The sequence below is a fragment of the Danio rerio genome, chromosome 22 (assembly GCF_049306965.1).
Source record: "Danio rerio strain Tuebingen ecotype United States chromosome 22, GRCz12tu, whole genome shotgun sequence".
In the NCBI taxonomy this organism is placed as follows: Eukaryota; Metazoa; Chordata; class Actinopteri; order Cypriniformes; family Danionidae; genus Danio; species Danio rerio.
The window spans coordinates 39,245,966-39,252,500 of record NC_133197.1 but is presented as its reverse complement, the minus strand read 5'-3'; the positions used below and the strand labels follow the sequence as shown (position 1 = coordinate 39,252,500).

Here is a 6,535-nt window from a genome sequence, read left to right as displayed (position 1 = left end):
TTAAAATCTCTAAATATTCTAAAAAAAAAAATAAAAGTCTAACCCTTGTGCAAAAAATATGAAAGAATATTATTGTATGCAAAATTGTCTCCAAAAATTCTCTTTATGTCCTGCAAATAAAAACAAAACCTGACCCTTGTCCAAAAAAGTAAAGGAATTTTATAATAAGCAAAAAATGGCTCCAAAAATTGCCTGCAAAAGACTAACCTTGACCCAAAAAAGGTAAACAAATGATATTGTAACCACAAATTGTCTCCAAACGTCTGTAAATCACTTGAAAAAAAAGATTAACCCTGACCTTAACCCTGACACTTGTCAAAAAAAAGGTGAAGGAATTTATTTATAAGCAAAAATTGTTTCCAAAAATTCCTAAATTGCCAGAAAAAGACAAGCCCTAACTCTAACCTTTGTCCATAAAAGTTAAAGGAGTTTTACTGCATGCAAAAATTGTCAAAAAAAACCTCCTAAGTTGCCTGTAAAGTAGAGTTATCCTAACCCTTGTCTGAAAAAAGGTGACAAGATTTTTTTTTTCTTTTTTTTTTTTTGATGAAAAAGTTTTAATAAATCCCTGTTTCCTGAAAATAAGATCCTTATTCAAAAAGAGGTGAAGGGTTTTTATTATATGCAAAAATTGTTTCCAAAAAATCCCTAAATTGCCTCAAAAAGTTCACTTGGTCTGGAAGTGCATGCTTAAAGACATCCCAACTGTCCCTGTTCCCCATCATCAGTGTTTCCCGTCTCTCCCTAAACTACCTGTGCTTCCGTCCGGACAGAGACTTTTCTCCAGCAACTGAGCTACTTTTCCGAGAGCCGCGTTTGTGTTTGTGCCTTTGTTTCCAGGCCTTGATGTGTGACCAGCAGCCCACAGGCCTCCCCTTCACCCCCGGCCCATTCTGCCAGCGCTCTGCCCACCCATACTGCACCGCAGGGGGACGGAGACGCCATCAAAAGCTCAGCAGAAGAAAAAAAAAAACTGCTTTCCAGCCTCTGATGTGTGGGAATGGAGCGAGGGGCCCGGCTCAAACCCCCGTCTCCAGGCAACCGCCGCTGATATGCGGGAGGAATATCATTAAAGTGGGAAACTAAGCAGTCTCTCTGAATTAGTAAACCTAATCAGTGCGGTTTTTAAAAAGATGAGGGTTTGGGGCGGGGGGTGTTGATGACACCGTACTCGGATCAGTTTTACAATCTGGAAAGTGACGTATTCTTTTGGAATGTTCATATTTAGTTTTTAGAATGTTGGAATCCTGTAGACATTGATGTCGTATTTGTTTTTTTTTCTAGTATGGACATCAAAGCTTTGCAGATTCTAGCATTATAAAACTGAAATATAAAAATTTGAAATTAAAAACTTCACTTTAATATTATGTAAGTGACGTATTTTGTAATAATGTATTTTGCAAGTGACGTATTTTGAAAGTGACTTATTTTGTAAGTGACGTATTTTGCAATTTACGTATTTTGTAATGATGTATTTTGCAAGTGACATATTTTGCAAGTGACGTATTTTGCAAGTGACGTATTTTGCAAGTGACGAATTTTGCAAGTGACGTATTTTGTAAGTGACGTATTTTGAAAGTGACGAATTTGTAAGTGACATATTTTGTAAGTGACGTAATTTGTAAGTGACGTATTTTGTAAGTGACATATTATTTTAGAATGTTTACATTTTACAAAAAACTTTGTCACCTTTTGTATTGTGTAAGTGACGTATTTCGTAAGTGATGTATTATTTTAGAATGTTTATATTTAGTTTAGTAGAATGTTGGATTCCTGTCAACATTTATATCATAGTATTTGTTTTTTCTGGTATGGATGTCAATGCTTAGCGGCACTTTTAAAAATGAGATACAAGTATTTTAAAAAATACGCAACTTTCTATTTTATAAGTGACTTATTTAGTAAGTGACGTATTTTGTAAGTGATGCGTTCTTTTAGAATGCTTAGCGTCTTCTAGCATTCTAAAAATTAAATAAATAAAAATTCTAAAAAAAATAAGTCACTTCTGTATATTGTAAGTGACGTATTTAATATGTAACGTATTTTTTTATAATGTTTATATTTAGTTTTTAGGATGTTGGAACATTCTAAAAATTAAAAATAAACATTAAAATAATACGTCACTTTCGTATTTTGTAAATGATATATTTCGTAAGTGACGTATAATTTTAGAATGTTTACATTTTGTTTTTAGCATGTTGGATTCCTGTCAACATTGATGTCATAGTATTTGTTTTTTTTCTGGTATGGACGTCAATGCTTAGCAGATTCTATCATTTTAAAAATGAGATATAAATATAAAAAAAATGTCACTTTTGTAATTTGTAAGTGATGTATTTTGAAAGTGACATATTATTTTAGAACGTTTACATTTGACAAAAAAAATTGTCACCTTTTGTATTGTGTAAGTGACGTATTTCGTAAGTGACGTATAATTTTAGAATGTTTACATTTTGTTTTTAGCATGTTGGATTCCTGTCGACATTGATGTTATAGTATTAGTTTTTTTCTGGTATGGACGTCAATGCTTAGCAGATTCTATCTTTTTAAAAAGGAGATATAAATATTAAAAAAATACGTCACTTTTGTATTTTGTAAGTGACGTATTTTGTAAGTGACCTGTTCTATTCGAATTTTTACATTTCGTTTTTTAGAATGTTGGAATCCTGTAGACATTGATGTCGACAGTAATGTTTTTTCGTACTAGTTAATGGTTATCAGTTTTTGAAGATTCTAAAAATTAAATTTAAATATTGAAAAAATACCTCACTTTCATATTTTGTGGGTGACATATGTACTTTTTAAAATTTTTATATTTAGTTTTTTAGTATTCAGCCGAGGCTCAAACCAGCAACCTTCTTGCTGTGAGGCAATAGTGCTACGCACTCTGCGACCATGATGCCCATAGCTCATAATATTTAGCATATTTTAATTTAGTTTCAGAATGTTGGAATCCTGTCACCCTTGATGGCATAGTATCAGTTTTTCCTTACTATGGTAGTCAGTGGTTAATAGTTTCTAACATTCTAAAAACAAAATATAAATAACGATTTTTGAAAATTACACAGGATTTAACTGTAATATAAAAAGTATTTTACTGTAGGACATTTATACAGTATGCAAAGATTATAAAATACACAAGACGTGTCACTCATATTGTTTAAATGGGGAAAAGTGCAATGGTGATTAAAGCCACGCCTACTAGTAGAGGAGCCAATCATCGACAGATATAGACTGAGGATTCTCTGGGAAGAAGCTCAGGCAAGATGTGTGTTTTCACGACAGTTTATGTGGTCAACAAACACACTAGTACCTCAGTGAATACGTGCTTCAGACACAAGAAATATATCCACAACAAGCTTGAAACCTGTACTTTTAAATGAACCAGCTACACTTGAATACATGTTTTTTTTTGGTTCTGTAATTTGTATGAATGTCCATCCTGTCAAACGCACGTCACATGACAGCAACTACTCAGATCAGTTGTACAGAAGGTCATCCCCAACCCCAAAAATGACTTTTTTTTTTAAATTGTTAGATCATTTTGTTAATGGAGCGAATGAACTGTAGAAGTGCAGTCCAGCACTGTTGGGCCGGTGGTGATATACGACGAGTGCAGCTGCTCTTCCTGCACAAGATTAATAAGCCGCCGTTTCCAAGCCGACCCAAACCTAGTGGGAACCATCCAGCGCCCCGGTGAACTGTGGGTAACGGCCTCACCACAAGCTGGCCCGGGTTTACTGCGCTGTTTTGTCCTCGCTTTAAAGTGAAGAAAACATCTGTGACTAGAAATGATGTCACCCACACCAACTTTGATTCATTTCGCTTTTTCATTAATGAAAAACCAGAGCTCGCGATCATTACTGATTACACTGCAGAAAACAACACGCTTTTCAGATCTGAGTTTATTTATTTATTTATTTATTGCTTGTTTCTGGTCAAAATATGTAAATAATCTTACATTAAAAAGCATTCTCTAGACTAGTTATTAATCAGTCTTATATAAGTTATACAGTGCTCAGCATAATTAAGTACACCCCATTTTGAAAGTGAATATTTTCCTCCATTTCTCAGTAAATATAGGGAATGTCTTTTGGTGCGTTAAAAAACAAAACAGAATTATTAAACAGATATAATTATTTTAAATAATACTATAATCACCAAACTGAAAGATAATACAATTAAATTAAAGCTAAATATTGCACAAAAAAATACAAGCTACAAAATTTCAACTAAATTTTTCCTTTTTTTTTTTTTTTTTTTTTTTTTTTGCTTCTCTTGATTTTCCCTCTTTTTTAATTTGGATTTAATATTTTTTTATAACATAAAAAATTTGGGTTTACTAGTTTTTGGAGCGTTATCATAAGTTATTTACATTTACATTACATTTACATCTAGTCATTTAGCAGACGCTTTTATCCAAAGTGACTTACAAATGAGGACAAGGAAGCAATTTACACAATTATAGGAGCAACAATGAATAAGTGCGGTAGACAAGTTTCAGGTGGGTAAAATCTAAAAAGTAAAGCGTTAGTAATGTAAGTTTTTTTTTTTTTTTTTTTAGGAAAGTTAGTGGTATAGCTAGAGAGGCAATTGCAGATTAGGAAGTGAAGTATAGACTAAATAGTTGAGTTTTTAGTCGTTTCTTGAAGACAGCGAGTGACTCTGCCGTTATTTAGTTAGATGAGCTTCAGATTTGCTTTCAGTACTGACTAATCTAATGTATATGCACAAATATAATATTGTATAGCTTCCTATAGAGATTTGTGAGGGGTGTACTTATATGAGCTCTGCATATAGTTAGAAGCAACTAGTTATAGTTACAGTACATAGTTAGAAGCAACTCTGTATATAGTTAGAACCAGACATAACTGTTGTAAATATACACAAAAAAAATCAAAGGGGGGCTTATAATTCTGACTTCAACCATATATATATATATATATATATATATATATATATATATATATATATATATATATATATATATATATATATGGTTGAAGTCAGAATTATAAGCCCCCCTTTGATTTTTTTTTCTTTTTTAAATATTTTTAAATATTTTTTAAATATTTCCCAAATGATGACAGAGCAAGGAAATTTTCACAGTATGTCTGATAATATTTTTTCTTCTGGAGAAAGTCTTATTTGTTTTATTTTGGCTAGAATAAAACCAGTTTTTGATTTTTTAAACACCATTTTAGGGACAAAATTATTAGCCTCTTTAAGCTATATTTTCTTTTGATAGTCCACAGAACAAACCATCATTATACAATAACTTGCCTAATTACCCAAACCTGCCTAGTTACCCCAATTACCCTAGTTAAGCCTTTAAATGTGACTTTAAGCTGTATAGAAGTGTCTTGAATAATATCTAGTCTATTATTATTTACTGTCATCATGACAAAGAGAAAATAAATCAGTTATTAGAAATGAGTTATTAAAACTATTATGATTAGAAATGTGCTGAAAAAATCTGCTCAGAAATAATAAGTCAATTTTAAGTTTCGGTTTCTGTGATATTTTTTGGCTTCCATATTAAAATCTGATATATGTCAATTTATGCAAACTACATGTATCTATATGTATGCATAATAATTTACTACAATTGCTTACATGTTTATAGCCCATGTTTGAATTTCACATATACAAAACATCTGTCACTCACCGGCCACTTTATTAGGTACATCTGTCCAGCTGCTTATTGACACAAATTTCTAATCAGCCATTCACATGGCAGCAGCTCAATGCATTTAGTCATTAGTATCAAATGAGCATCATGTCAACGCCACAGCCTTTATGACCACAGTGTACCCATTTTCTACCTCCAGCAGGATAACGCACCATCTCATAAAGTGTGAATCATCTCAGACTGGTTTCTTGAACATGACAATGAGTTCACTGTACTCAAATGGCCTCCACAGTCACCAGATCTCAATCCAATAGAGCACCTTTGGGATGTGGTGGAACGGGGAGATTCACATCATGGATGTGCAGCCGACAAATCTGCAGCAACTGTGATGCTATCATGTCAATATGGAGCAAAACCTCTGAGGAATATTTTCATTAGCTTGTTGAATCTCTGCCATGAAGGATTAAGGCAAAAAAAAAGTGGCCGGTGCAACATGTTGCAAAAATGACTGTTTACTTTCTTTTAAACCATTGGAATTACATATATGTATTGGCTAAAACTGTATATATATATAAATATATAATAAACACCCTTTTTCTGCAATACTTTGATAAATATGACACACATTTGATATATCAATATATACACTTGTGTGTCATTATTGTGATTTGCATATTTTTTTTATAGATCAGAAATAAGACTATTTTATATTCCTCATTTGCAAATAATTGTTATTAGGGTTTAGTTTTTTATTAAGTTAGCAAAAAATCGCTTAATTTTGATTCATTATTTTTTAAAACAAACAATATTTTTTACTTAAGAAATGCCTCTTGATTTAGGAGTTTTGTTTAGATATTTGGACCAGAAACAAGACAAAACCATAAGTAATAAGCATTTCTATCT

At 32.1% G+C, this 6,535-nt stretch overlaps 1 long non-coding RNA gene across 1 annotated transcript in view; it reads right to left on the bottom strand.

The window, feature by feature from the left end:
* LOC141380263 (uncharacterized) overlaps positions 1-6,535 on the bottom strand; it is a 122,530-nt gene that overhangs the window by 97,173 nt on the left and 18,822 nt on the right. The gene's annotated exons all lie outside the window — the stretch shown is intronic.